The sequence below is a fragment of the Euprymna scolopes genome, chromosome 20, assembly GCF_053919585.1.
Source record: "Euprymna scolopes isolate OS-2025 chromosome 20, ASM5391958v1, whole genome shotgun sequence".
Taxonomy (NCBI): domain Eukaryota; kingdom Metazoa; phylum Mollusca; class Cephalopoda; order Sepiida; family Sepiolidae; genus Euprymna; species Euprymna scolopes.
In genome coordinates, this window is record NC_136501.1 from 98611585 (window position 1) to 98627862 (window position 16278).

At 32.7% G+C, this 16278-nt stretch overlaps 1 long non-coding RNA gene across 1 annotated transcript in view; it reads right to left on the reverse strand.

Annotated features, from left to right (window-relative positions):
- Nucleotides 1-16278, reverse strand: part of LOC145241555 (uncharacterized) — a 391973-nt gene that overhangs the window by 81546 nt on the left and 294149 nt on the right. The gene's annotated exons all lie outside the window — the stretch shown is intronic.

Here is a 16278-nt window from a genome sequence, read left to right on the forward strand (position 1 = left end):
TGTGAGGGTAAGTCCCTTGTTGATCGCCATTCAATCTCGGGCAAATGTCGAGTCTCTCTTCTAGTGTGTGGGTGTATGTAATATATATATATATATATATATATATATATATATATATATATATATATATATATATATATATATATATATATATGCTTACATGTTCCAGTTTGGAGATTCATGGCCATGTATTCTGCCAATAATTTTTGTATGAAAAACATAGAATAAGTGTTCAACTTGTAAAGAACTATTCGATAAACACCTGAGTTTCATTATGTGCACACGATGAGTCAGTCTCTCTCTCTCTCTCTCTCTCTCTCTCTCTCTCTCTCATATAATATTGATACACTGTAGTGTTTGAATACATGGTCAATTGGCAGTTTCAGTCATTTAGAATTGCTTTAAAGTCCACCGCTCACTCATTTTCGACCAAAGTCCAAACAATTATTACAGTTTATACATAACATTCTCAACCATATTGTTAGAGAAAAAAAATAAGTTTCGTTCAGTAAAACAAATGTTATTATGAATTTAGAGGTGTTCAAAACCGTAAAAAATCATCAGGTAAGCGACGTATTTTCTAATTAGTTTCCATAGCACCACGTCACTTCAGCGAGTGCTGCTGCTACTAATTCACTGCTGTCGCGAAAAAAAGTTAAACAGACAAAGTGAAGTAATAAAAAAGGGAAATACTTGGGGGGATTTTATTGAAGCAGAAGCGTGCCGTACATTATTACTGCATATGTGTATGTTAAGTTTATGGGGGGCAAAAATAAATCTAAAATGAAAACAAAAGAACAAATGAATTTATTGGAAGCCTTAAAAACTTATGGAGCACAATAGAAAAATGCGAGCATGAAATGTAATATGGTAAAGGTTAAAAATGAAAAAAAAAATGAATACCTAATTCTTAAAACTGGAAACTAAAAGGACAAGATATTCTAGGAAAATATATAATAAATTTCTAACTTAAAATATTGCAGCATTTATTAATTTTATAATTCAATTTAACATTATATAATGAATTCTTCATGGTACAATATTTAAAGATTTAAATTATATTTTTATCAGAATATGTCGTCGTCTTGTCCAGTTTGAAAAACTAGTCCTTTATTTTTCTATGTTCAAGTTTAACCATATTACTTTTCATGCTTGCATTTTTCGATTGTAATATATTTTCTCGTAATTGTAGGCTCTTTTCTATGTGAGATATTTCATCTTCTCTGAGGAATAAAGCTAATACAACGACACATTATTCAAACGCACTTTTCTATTAAGCAATAATAATTATTGTTAAAATATATAAATACTATAAACTTTTTTTATTACGTATTAACAATGTTTAATATACTTTTAATTGTTCGTGTAAGGTACGTTAGCATTTGAAAGAATAGATACGGCAGTTTCGGTGAACACCTGTTTGTGAAGGTCTTTGTTAACTTTCGTTTCTACTTCACCTGCACTAAATAGAGAATAAGCAAAACTTTTTCTTAAACAAGTCTACATATTTCATGAACGTCGCACCTGGTCTCTTATGCAATTATTTTACACCATATTCCCAACAATTGTTACCATTTCTGGTCGTGCGTATTATATTCCTGCTCTTTTAGAAAATACGTTGTATAATCTATAAAAAGTGAAAGTGTATGGATGTGTGCATTTCCCTATAAAATAACTCTGTTATTTTTCAGTCTACAGACTCGAAATTTCATTTACATGGTACTGAGATTTGGGAAAATCTTTGTAATCGGTTTTCGGCCAGAAGTTTGGCGGTTAAATTGTCAAAGTTCAACGATTTGACCTTTAAGGACTCTAGCAAACCCCTCCGCCAATTTTGAATCTAAACACTTGAAACTTTAGATATAGGTTCCTTAGACACGCAAGTAACATAACCTTATTTGAGCCTAAAACAAATTTTTACGGGTCATAATAGGGGCCAAAGTTAAAAAAAAATGACTTCTGCTGTCTCTGCCAAATTATTCTGGTCTAAACATTTGAAGTTTTACATAAAGGGTATTCAGAGTAACGGCAAGATTTTTAATCGGTTTGGATAGAAAACTTGAGCTACCAATATATAAATGTATGTATGTTTGCATTTCTGCCTAAAACTTTCGACAGAGGTGACGGATTTTCACACGATCAGTATCGTTTTTAAGATGGGCGTTTCAGACGACAAACACCGAAAAATTGGCTAAAAACATTAATTTCTTCACCTTCAAGTGGGCACTCTCTACAGGGGAGGGGTCGCGTTTTTTCGTCAATATTTTTGCAAGTCATCCCCTCTTTTCGATTGGCTAGCCTTAATTTAAACCTACGTCACTTCCGATCTGGTGGTTGTCATAACAGCAAATACGTCAGGGTTTTTTTCCCGCTCTTTTCTTCCTTCGCGGTACGGTTTCGAGTCTGTCTTCTTACTATTACTATTTTTTTTGGCTCAACATACACCTCCAAACACCCGCGCAACACTGGGCTCCCATGCTAGTAAATACTATTTAATGATTGCGTTATTTCCAAATTAATCTTATTTAGTTTTATAAAATCTATGCTATAGTATTAGCATTTATTGCATTCTTTCTTTCTTTTTTTTTTGCGTTTTATTTTTAAAACCTTCTTTGTGATGTAATTTTCGACAATCGTCACGCACTTGTTGACGAAACTCTGGAACGTGGACAACATTTTGTGGATAACTCCATTATTTTATCCACCGAGTAGATTTCTTTAACTACGATCCTATATAAATTTTAGCTATGACTACTTCATATAATCACATAAATTAATATACGGAGATATAATTTTATGCGTACATTTTCAGTGTTAACTTTCACAGTGCTCAATACATAGGAAGCGCTAGGTAGTAAGTTATGAAAAACCCAGATTTCCTCCTGGAATTATTCCATTATAACACTATATATATATATATATATATATATATATATATATATATATATATATATTGTCACGGTCACGTGGTGGCTTATTACGAGTTATATGAGCGGACATTTTTTCCATATATATATATACATACTTAAAACCTATTACCCTAGGCATTTACACATGTTCCCACTGTACAATGCTTCAAGTATTTTTCATCTATTCATATTATTTTCGCTTTGCAAGACCTTAGTATTCTCTACTATCATTCTTCGGAATTCAGATTGATGGAAACCATATTTTCCCAAATGCTGAGATATTGAACATGACTCGGAGAGGTGGCGAGTTAATCTTCGCGACAACGTGTTTGGAGTATATATATATATAATCGTTTCTTATAGACGCTTAAACGGATGAAAATATTTGTTTAAAATTTACAGCAATTTAGTGTATTTATCTTATACTAGAAGTAATATATATATATAAAGCGAAGCCTGCGGTTTGTTAACAAGCAAACGGTTTGAGCACTGTACAAGGTTCTAGGTTAGATCTTTGGCTTGGCATTGATGAGTTGTGATACAACGAAATAGGACTGTATGTCGATGACTACAAATATATATATATATATATATATATATATATAACAATTTTACAAAGGAAACAGTAAGTTCTCTAGAGTAGAATGTAGAATAACTTGAAATGTGCTTAATTTAATGTTCTACAGACTAGGGAATCACATTGGTAGAAAGTAGTATAAAATTTGGATATATAATAATGTTTTATTTTTAATTAAGATTTCTGGAGGATTCACTAGTAATTCAAATAGAGCAAATTTGCCTCAAATTAACTTAAAATTGACTAAACTTTAATGCCGTTTTATAGCAGTGTCATACTTTAATTGCATATGGTGCCTTGAATAAACGTATAGAAACGACGTATGCTCAGGTTTAGGAAAACGATTCTAGATATTGTATTTGATATTAGTATATCTTCATTGTAAACATACAACCTTTATTTAGGGAGACGTAAGTTTACCCTTTTTTATCCTGGGTATTCGTTTAATCGTTTATAATAACATGATTTTTACTCGTGTACAATTGACATGCTTCTCTGATCAAAATAGTGTGATCAAAATCTAAATGGTTTATCAAACATCGAACAGATCATCTGTGTAATAAGTTTTGTAATTGTATTTTAAGTAAATTACATTTCTTCAGTAGCGTAAGTAAATCGATAAATTCATTACGTATTTTATGTAGGACAAGTGGAGCATGCATGGTACCCCGTGAGTGCAAAGTGAACAAGGCATAAAAGACTAACAAAGTTTAGCATTTGCATCGCATCTATTGAGAGACAAACATCCACAGCTGACTCAAAACCTTGGGAAAATAAACAAACGGTGCAGTTTTAGGCCTAAAAATATGTAAATTTGATTTGTGCACAATGCAAAAAAGTCAATCATTTGCCCACCCCTTATTTAAACCCAAAAGTCCCCAAGAACTCAACATGCTTAATTTGGAGTTCAGCTCTATGCAAAACTACTAAATAGACATACACAGAATAGTTTGGACAAATATGGTAAAATAGACCTGTGTTCGTTACAACTCTACTTTCAACCGGGTCGTTGTTTGTTTCGTTCACCACACTCTTTTCTTCTACCTCTTATTTTACACACGTCCGTTCTCTTTACTGACTAAAAATCGTCTGTCCTCCCGCTTTCCTTTCCTCGTTATTTATGGAGCCAGGGTACGAGATTCTCCGAGATTCCCCGGGACTTTTTTCTACATAAAAGCATGCGGGCGCCATCTTGGTTCTCAATTTGTGCTCTGCAGGCACAAACGCGCAGCCGCTTTAACGGTAAGCCACTTCTTTCTCCATAAATGGATTGTTTTTATTAGTTTTACAAGAGCGACCCGTGCACACCTACTAGTTATCGGGAAGTATAGACCGAAAGAAATAGTTAGTTACAACTTTGCAAAAAGCGTTAGAAAAATCCAAGACATGAATGTATTTAATGAGCAGAACAATGCCAATTTTAACCTTTTTAACTCGAAAGAGTTAGGGGGGGGTATTGGAGTTTTCCAGAAAAATCCGATCTGCTTTCCGCATACCATGTTTAATGTTTGTCCAAAATTCCAAAAACATTCACCGCGCAGTTTTTGAGAAAAGTGCGAACGGACGAACGGACAAGGGTGAATTTACAGGTCCATTCTCCTTTTGTCTCGAGGAGCAATTATTAATTCCCTTACATTTTTAGTCATTTTCGCTATCTTTTCTTTCAGATTAGATAATTTCTATAAGATCGTGAAAATACCGAAACGCAGGGTGTATAAACATATAATGAATGATAATTAAGTAGAAAATATAAAATGTAGAAACAATAGCAGACATCATTTAAAACAGTTATAAAGAATAAAAATAATAAACAATACAATAGATTAACACAAAATATAGACATATTAACAAACAATAAAAGTATTTATAATAAAACTAGCTTGCCCCATTACGTTGCCCGTACAATACGCTTAATAATTATATTTAAATTTATGCAAATTTTGTATTGTTCTAGAAGGAATCCTTATTGATTAATATTTATAATAATATTATAATGCTAAGTGGACTAATTAGCTAAATATAAAAAGAAGAATGACAATTTTGTTCATTAAATTATGTTTGTGTTTGGCTAGAATATCACGTCAATGATATTTGTGCTTGGCGGCGAATTTGTATGTGTTTGTTGCCGTCGCTTTCGGAATGACTGAGCCTAGCTTTTTCCAACTTCACACAAAACTAAGCTATATGTCTGGTAGTGTTCTTAGATGAGTTTCCTTACAGAAATTCATCCGGAAAGTATCAAAAAATTGCAAAAATCTTATCTAAAAATGGATTTCCTCTTATACATCAAAATTTCTTTTTACTGGGAATATTTTACGACTAAAAAAACAAAGGGAGATAATAAACTTTAAACATATCATTTATTATGAAATGTATTTCTTGTAATATACAAATATAGCTTAGTGGAAGAGCATTAGACTACAGATCGAATGATTCCCTGTTTAAGGACATGTGTATCTCAGTATAATAGAACCTCATATTGCAACAATCACCATCCCTCATATTCATAGTTATTGTTTTTTTTTAGACTAATCTAATGAACATCTCCCTCATTGCGGTAATCATATTTTAATTCTATTCAATTCTTACAGGGAGAGGGTTCACGCCTTGCTTGTATATCTTACAGCCAGAAACATAAAAAAAATACATTATACTTTTGCTTTGATACTTGTTTAAATAAAAATAAATACAAATGTTTTAGCATTATAAGACAACATTGCGTTTTAATGTTCATATATTATGAGCCACATTAAGAATATTAGCCTTTATAATACGAGATGTGGCTTAATTATTTACAATTTTAGACGGACTATCTCATCTTGCTTGCTATCACGATACATCGACACTATTTTTATTTGCCAAGATCCACACGAGAATCCTTTACTATTATACGTTTTCTTAAGTGCTTGAGTCGAATTTGAAAATCAAGCTGTACAATTTTCCTGACCTTACTCTAATAAAGGTGTCATAAAATGTAGCATATTTTAAAAAATATTCAATACATTCGCCTTACGAGCAACTTTGAGAGATCCAGACGTCAATACGAAATAAAGAAACATTTATAGAATTATAAAAAAAATAAATAAAATAGCTTACTTTTGTTTGGACCTTGTTAGTTGCATTTGAGTGAAACGCCATTTTGAATTTACATTACGTTGCCGTTCTAAAGTAAACAAACAATATTGTAGTTTATGCGATGTCGTCTGGCTAAATCACGCGAGTCGTGTTACTAATCGCAAAGGAAATGTACACACATTTCATCCAGTTTGTCTCGGCTTGTTTTATATAATGACATAAAACATCATTTATCCTGATCTGGATATAATCATACAAGTTCTTGCCTCACAATTCTTGATATACAACCTGACAAATATGAGGTTAATAAAAGACTCAAACGCAATGTTTTTAGAAATGTGCATTTATTGAACTTAAAATGTTACACATCATTCCTATATCATAAATAATGTTTTGAAATATAAGTAAACCTTATCGAATATCAAAAACGAATATTAATAAACCTCAACAAGTATCGATTACACCAAATATGTTTAAATGTTCGGTTATATAAGTCATGCAATTTGATCATGCTTTCATGAATTTTTATGAGTCTTTTATGAGTCTCAGATTTCTTGGTCTCTGCTAAGTACTCACAACTAATAATGTAAGTTTTATCGAGTTTATTCCATTCGAAAGATAGATTTACGAATAAAACCTCAATGTAGGAATTAATCTTTGAAGTGCATTTAAGACCATTTATATATGTCTCCCATAGCAATTATGAAATCTCCATACATATTTTATAGATATTATGATAATTACCATCTTAAGAAAGATGACTGTTTTTATTCAAGAAAATATGATTTTGAAGGATTAAACTTAAGCATTTATGAGAAATTTAAAATTAAAACACTTTTGACAAATATTTTTAAAAATATATATATAATTGAATTAAAAACAATAATAAATAAATGAATAGTAATATTAATAAAATCAATAAGATTAATATTAGTTAATAATTAATTATACATATTGTCTTTATTATCAATAAAAACAGAGACTTTCGAGCCAAAAGCACATACATTAAAGTAACTGCTCTGATATGTTCCTCGGTCTGTGTATGAGAATTAATTCGGGACTGAAACAATCTTCCTTCAGGACCGAGACTATTCGTATACTCATTTAATTATTAACTAATATTAATGTTGTTATTATTATTATTATTATTATTATTATTATTATTATTATTATTATTATTATTATTATTATTTATTTATTTATTTATCTATGTCCGTCCCATCTTTTTGAGGGAGAGACTGATTTACTCACCATTAAAAAAAGCCGACATTGCCTCTAATTCTGCCCTCTTTATTAGTTTTATTATTATTATTATGATTATTCATAACTAATAATTACATTATTCTTTACCGTTTAACAATTTCATTGCTATTCCATTACCCATATTGAGATCAATTGTGTCTCATTTTTGCCGTTTGACGTAAACGGTTTTTCGTTGCAACATTAAACAACATTAAAAACACAATTTTCTTCCACAAACGGCTAAAATAATTCACGTGAACTTTTTCGAACATGATTGCTAAGAATGAACGATGTCCACGCTACAAATCTCCAGTTCTTTCACCGTTGTTCTTATGCATTTCGATACTTTTTTGTGATCAAGAGCGGAGGTCCGCTTTAAATACAAAAAAAAATAACTAAAAACGTAACATCGTTTTTCCTGCTTCAACAAGCCTTCATAACCTTTAAATCATACATACATATGTATATATATATATATATATATATATATATATATATATGTGTATATATATGTATATATATAATATTTAATGAAGGCTAAATAAAAAGGGGTAGAATCTGCTGAATTGGTTTGCGCTAACTTTTTAAACCAAATCATGTATTTTTCTTTTTTTTTCTTGCAGGGGGGGGGCAATGACTCGTTTTCTATTCTAAGTCACGCTCATTCGATTATATATCTGAAGCTCTTGGGGACTATTCACGTATGTTTAAGGAGACCTTCTCTCTGCAAGCAAAGAGATTGTTTTTGGGGTCTTGACTTAATTAGTCTTTAAGGTATTTTCCTCATTGTATAATTATAATAATGATAGATTTATTTTAGACGTGCCCACATTTGTTTTCCGAGTTAATTTGATTTTATTTAAGTCCTTTCCCTGTCTGAATTCGATTTCATACAAAAAAAAAAAAAAACAAGTGAGGCCGAAACCTGCTCAGCTGGGTTTATCCTCTTATTTATTTGTTTTTCCTTCAATAATTTACTTGCATTACTCTCCTCTTAACCATGGACACATGACAAATCTCAGTCATCCTTTTTAATATGGATAATAAAGTGTTGCATCCCCCCCACAAATATATATATATATATATATATGATAGTTTTTTTTTAATATTTATTTTTATTTCTACAGAAAATGTTTAATGCTTTCGCATACATCAGTATATAAGGGATTACTTCTGCTCGAAAACTTCGAGGACACCGTTGACATGTAAGGTAGCATCTTACCTTTAAGCAACAGTTTAACCGAAGTATTTTAGAACATAATCCCCATATATATATATATATATATATATATATATATATATATATATATCTATATATGTGTGTGTGTGCGTGGAATTGCATAACAAGCACTTGCCATGTTGGACAAATGAAAGTCAGAATTGTGTGTGTGTGTGTGTGTGTGTATATATATATATATATATATCCATCTCTATCTTAAAATCATATTCTATTTTTTGAGTAGTTTTCTCAACTATTTGGATAGGTTCCTGCAACTATGGCCAGATTGTAAAGTTTATTAATAGTAATCTAGCCGAAAAAAAAAAAACACTTAGACTCAGCCGCATCGGTGTTGTTTGAACACATTCGCTTCAAGAGAAATGTAAAAAGCAGGAGGAGTAGTCGAGAGGAATACGTTTAACTCTAAAGAGAAATTGAGAATATATTTGTAATCGATTTGTTTTCTTGGGAATGTTATAAAATTTGGCAACAAAACTAAAATGAAGAAGAAAACAACTTTTTAAGAAAAGACGAAAGAAGAATAGCCGAAATGTTGATCAGGGTTTGGGTGGAGGTGTTGCGCAGTATAAGGAGTAAAAATACTCCATATAAAGAATAAGCAACAGAACGAATAAAAGTGACGCGGTGTAAAGAAATACATAATTACCAATAAATATTACAGTAAGAACATATAGGAACAAAGTGAAAAACGGCGAAGAACATTTCGTCGTATATTTATGAGCAAAGTTGCTTACGTCCTCACGTAATTTAAACATGCTTGAATATGCCCTATATTCGACTATAGTGAGGAGGAGTTGTATACTAAAACCATACGCTTATCTAGGATAAAAAGCTATTCGGGTATGACCCCTAATTTTATTCCAAATCGTAGTACTAACATCGCTGTAAGTTTTAAATGAATACAGTTCTATATATTCCGTTCCGTCTGCCTGCTTCCCACCGGACTACAACTTGGATGTCTTCAAGTCCAATGGTAACAAATTCCTAATGAACCACCCCTTAAGTAAACACTTCATAAAATGTTCACACTAACGTAAGGTACTTGCAATAACCCTTATCCCTGAGTGGCTTCCGGGCCTTGATAAGTTATGATCACTGTGTAAAAATAAATAAATAAATATATATATATATATATATATATATATATATTATTTGATAATTTGGGATAATTAGCCACACCGTATTAAATCATTGAACTTGTGAAAGATCGCGTTTATGAGCATTATCTATTTGGCAATGTGTCAGCCCCACTTCTTAAATAGCTACTCAGATCTGTCTTCGAATAATATCAAAATCATCTTATTAATTTCTTCATTTTATTTTATTTGTTTACACAGGAATCACCACTTACCAAGTCCCGGAGGCCACTCGAATATAAGGGTCAATGGCAATACATAAGTCAATGTGATTATAGCGTAGTAAACATAAGTAGTGGGAATATTGTAAATTGTATTACTTGGGGGACGGTTCATCAAGAATTTTTTTAATGTTGGATTTGAAGACAATCAGATTTTAGTCAGCTGGAAAGCAGGCAAACGGAAGATAGTTCCACAGGCGTGCTGTTCTACCAAAGAAGTTCATGGAATCTACGTTTATATTTATGCACAGATAAAAGTGTGGGAAAGTATTGATAGTGATTTTGGGTAATCGAGTGTTTTTCGTGAAAGTTTAACGAGGGGGGGACCATAGATTAGAGCTTAAACAAGCACCTGCCATGAAAATAATGATAAAGCAGAAACAGGCTCGCAATGGCTCTTCAGTAGGATAGAGGTTACTGGGAAGAGAAAAGGGGGCCCCTCACTAAGCTACGAAGTCTTTATGTTTATAAGCTTCATATACGTATATATATATATATATATATATATATATATATATATATATATATATATATATATATATATATATATATACATACTCTGCACCGAGTCGTAGAAATTTGAATGCTTGGTATATGGGAGAGATGCTCCCCGAGTCTTCGTTAAGTCATGCATCGTGAAGGAGTAAACTGTGTAATGTATACTCTGTCCCGTAGCAGTCATCTGCACGGACAAAGGTGAGCAGTAAAACCAAAAATGTCGTTGGTTCTACACACAACCTTAATCACTATAACATAATTCCTCTGTGTGGATTTTTGAGCAACTTAGTTGTTGTGACGGAAGTTCATACGTCGAAATCGACAGGAAAATTCATTTTATATATTGCGAATTGGTAATTATTTCTACATTTTTTCCATTGTCATGAAACCTGCAGAATTATTAGTCGCCTCGCGTTGATTCGTCATAATTTAAATGTTTTACCCGCGTATTGAACACTTTTGAGGATACATCGGTTTTAGTGTATTTTTGCAATATACCTGAGCTTTCTTAGTAATTAATGTAATGTATAAAAAATGTCTGTCTGTCTGTCTGTCTCCATATTTTAAACTATATTTCTTCTGAAAAGGTACGTCGCAGAGCGACGCTAAGTGGCTCATTTTATTTATTATTATTTTTTTTTTTTTACACAGTGATCACCACTTATCAAGGCCCGGAATTCACTCATGGATAAGGGTTATTGCAAGTACATTACGTTAGTGTGGAGATTTGATGAAGTGTTTACTTAAGGGGGCGGTTCATTAGGGATTTGTTAACATCGGACTTGAAGACATCCAAGTTGTAGTCCGGTGGGAAGCAGGCAGACGGAACAGAGTTCCACAGGCGTGCAGTTCTAAGAAAGACGCTTTGTTCATGGAATCCACCTTGTGATTTAGGCACATATAAAGAGTGAAATATTGGCGAGGGGGAACCAGAGATTGGAGTTCAGACGAGCACCTGCCATGGAAATAACGACAAAACAAGGATAGGCTCGGAACCTCTCTTCTGTGGGAAAGAGGTTGCAGGGTAGAGAAAAGGGCATCCCCCACTAAGCCACGAAGTCTATTTTGTACTCTGTCAAGGCAGGATAGGCTGTTTTTTGCGGCTCCTGCCCAGATATGGCAACAGTATTCCATCCTTGGAATGGCTCAAATGATTCGATTTCTTTACAGGCCTGCATTTCAAGGTCTTTAGCCGGTAATAATTATTCTTCAGTGAACAAAAAAAGGTCAAAATTGTAAAAAAAAATGTTTGCACATTTTCTAGATTATAATTATTACTTTTTAATCCGTTCATATGCCTGCCGCATTTGTACAGTGCTCACGTTACCAGGTTGAATGCTGCAGTTTTGCTTTCCGTTTTGACTCAAGCTGATGGTGCCTGAATATTTACTTTTGAAATCACGACTCTAACAATGTTGGTGAAAAAAATGTCGTTTTTTTTCACTATGTATATCTGATACAACCAAACATTATTTTTGCGCCAACCAAATATGAAATCTACACAAATTATAATATAAATAGACTTCGTGGCTTAGTGGGGATGCCTTTTTCTCTACCCTGCAACATCTCTCCCACAGAAGAGACGTTGCGATCCTATCCTTCTTTTATCGTTATTTCCATGGCAGATGCTCGTCTGAACTCCAATCTCTGGTCCCCCCTCGCCAATCTTTCACGAAAAACAACCGTCTAGCTTAATCCACTGTGAAAAATTTCCCCCACTCTATATCTGTGCCTAAATCAAAACGCGGATTCCATGAACAAAGCTTCTTTCTTAGAACTGCACGCCTGTGGAACTCTGTTCCGTCTGCCTGCTTCCCTCCGGACTACAACTTGGATGTCTTCAAGTCCAATGTTAACAAATTCCTAATGAACCGCCTCCTTAATTAAACACTTCATCAAATCTCCACACTAACGTAATGTACTTGGAATAACCCTTATCTCTGAGTGGCTTCCGGGCCTTGATAAGTGGTGATCACTGTGTAAAAAAAAATAAAAATATATAATATAGCGTATTTTATGACCGAGGAATGTCAGGCGCGCCACACACTAGCAATTATAAATAGTGAATAAATTATGTCTATTTAGGAAATATTTTTTTCATTGAAATAAACATTACTTAACGTAGTTCCTCTGTTTTATTATACATTCGCTGTTTGTTTAGAATGATTTGGATGTTGAAATTATGATATGCGTACACGTTTTTATTTTATACACAACATTTCAAATTGTGTTTGTGAATATGTTAGCAGAATAATCGAATTGATAGATATGAAAGAACAAAATGTAATCTCGGACATACTCGCACGTGATGTTATTTAATCAGCAAAATATTAATCAAGAGAATAAAGACATACATATTTTACTCTTTTGATCTAGCACACCAGTATGAATTCAAATGTTTTACAGTGTAAACATTTCACATAATGATTTAATAAATGATTATTAATAATATTATTTTGTTTTTATATAAACTTCGCCGATATTTTTAATTACTTTATTTGTTTCATAAGGGATTCTATAAGTTGTGTCAGCACAAATAATTAACAAGAACACGAAAGTATAAGTATACAATAATATATTAGGAAGAAAAGTTATATACATATTTACATGTCTTGAGATATATTTCAGTTGGAGATATTCCGGTAGGTGGCATGTTGCATGTCTTACTGGATGGAGCATAGGCGTCTTGCCTATTTGACAGTCGTTGACGGACTCCCCCGGTATTGGTGATTGATACCTTTATATATCTCACTCACCCGCCTATGTTAATTAGTGGGTGTCTCCACAACACTATGTAAAATAGAAACATGTCTTATATAAGCAAGGGAATTCTGTTTCTTAAACACTAGTAAATAATATCTGGGCTAACAAGCTTAATGGAGCCACAGCGATGTAGGCTCTTTTTAGAAAAATAAACTAAGTATAGATATTAGCTTCATTATTGTTAAAGATGCACGTATTTTTATTTGTGTGTATATATCTGTATTCACGCTGTGGGGGTCAATTGCATTATTTCTTGATTCTAAGCTATGCATCTCTAAATATTGTTTAATGAAAGCACAACACCATATTATTTTTACCTTTTTCTTTGGATCTGAATTAATGTAATAAAAATAGCAAATTATGTATTTTACATAAACCTCTCTAAGCAGACGTTTATTACAACTTTACATGAGGATCATTTTTATTGATTACATATAAAAATAACCTAGTATCCGTGCCCCAAGTAAAACATCTTTAGTACGGTTAATTAACATTTGTTTTTACGAGAGATGGTGCCGATTCTCCAAATGATGTTAATTCAGGTAACCAAATTATGGCGCATACTAAACTGAGCAAGATGACAAATGTACTGAATGCCAGAAGGACAAAGGGGCTACTAGCAATATATGTTGTATCATAGTTAAACGGTCATTTCAATGTGCTCAGTTTATTACAATGTGTTTCTCTTTTACTAACGAACTTCAATCGCATTTTTATATATTTATAAAATTTGAATAAATAGTATATCGTGAGGAAAGCTCGCATTGATTTCTAAGAGCTTTTACAGAAGTACAACAAAGCAGATGAAAATGCGTGTTAAATTAAATAAATTGGATGGTTCTTGATAAAAAACACTATTTTGATAACATTGTTTTTTTTTGTCTGCGATCACAGAAGTTGTGGATATATATATATATATATATATATATATATATATATATATATATATATATATATATATATGATTTGTACCTAATAATTACGCAACTTAATAAATGAACACTATCATAGAAACAGAAAAATAAATTTATATTAATACATTCAAGTATATCTGTTTTAGTATTTGCTACTTTATTTAAAGCGTATATATATATATATATATATATATATATATATATATATATATTATACGGCATAATCACGTTTACACACCGCTTCTCACCAGATCACCGAAGTTAAGCAACGCTGAGCCTGGCTAGTACCAAATGGGTGACCATTTGGGAATTCTAGGTGCTCTATGTGCTCTCCGTCAATCTATGCCTTGTTTCCAGTCGCCGTATACCTCAACTTGTCACTGGTATGCGACAACGTTTACTCAGGAGAGGTGGGGTTGGAGACTGGACAACTTCCAGTGGGTATGCATTGTATGTCAAGGATGAAGGAAGCCACTAATTATATATATTTATAGCATAATCGCGTTGACACACACACTGGTTCTCCTCAGATCGCCAATGTTGAGCCTGGTTATTACCAGATGGGTGACCATTTGGGAATTATAGACGCTGTATGTGCTTTCCGCTTATCTCAGCATTTGTTTCCAGTCGTCCTGTACATACACTTCAATTTCCACTGGTATTTAACAAAGTCGAAACACGAGTGGGCTGGTTAGACATTTCGCACCTCCTGCCACAAACATTTCACGCACAGGCAATCCTTCGTGAGTATCCATAGTCTGTCAAGACTGAATGATCCCCATATGTATATTAATTTTCTCTCACCCGACTGAGAATATTTGACGTCTCTCGCCAGTTTTGCCAACCAAAGTCGGAATAAATATAACCATTTTATGCGCGTGATAAATCAATACTAAAGTATTTTTCTAATTTTAAATTTGCTCAAAAATGATTTTTCGTTTCTTATTTCTCTAGCGTATTTAAACGATAACGATATAAAAAAATTGAGACTTAGGAAATCAGATGCAAACCAAAATACAATATGTCGCCGCATATTTTAACATCTTTTTTTATTTTAAACATTGAAAAAATGTATATAATTTTTGATATATTTTAGGTTTTGTAAGATGTTTGCATAAATTATTGAATTTATAAAATATTGAATTGCACTTTAATGTTTTCATTAGTCAAACAAAATCATATTTTCTAGAAATTAATTAACACTGCTGTTTTAGGCTTATTTCTTACACTGCTTCAGTCTTATTATCCTGGACAAGTATTATATGTTTTTTCATCAATATTTTACTATACGTGTTTATTAGTTTAGGTTCGGTCTAGCTATATATAGAGAAAACGCCTATATTTATTCTCTTAATATCGAATATTGCTTATCTAAAAAGTATTTTAGTCGCGTGCAAGCGACTCTATAAGTCGGTCGGTCTGTCTGTCCGTAACACTTTTGGGCTTGGCCTTTTTGGTTAAGATCAAAGGTCCATTGTTAATAGATACTCTTCTTAGCTTTTTAAGCCTTTCTTGGCCTTTTGGCAAAGATCAAGTGTAGTATCTGTGCAGGCAGATATTGCAAGCACAGACCATATGTGGGGGCAACCCCACGTTTAAGACCTTGGTCAATGTAGGGGCAACCCTTCAAACCAATTGTCACTATCCAGCTCCCCTTACTCCCCGGGGAGTTGTTCCCCATTTCCCCTTTACTCCTCACATTA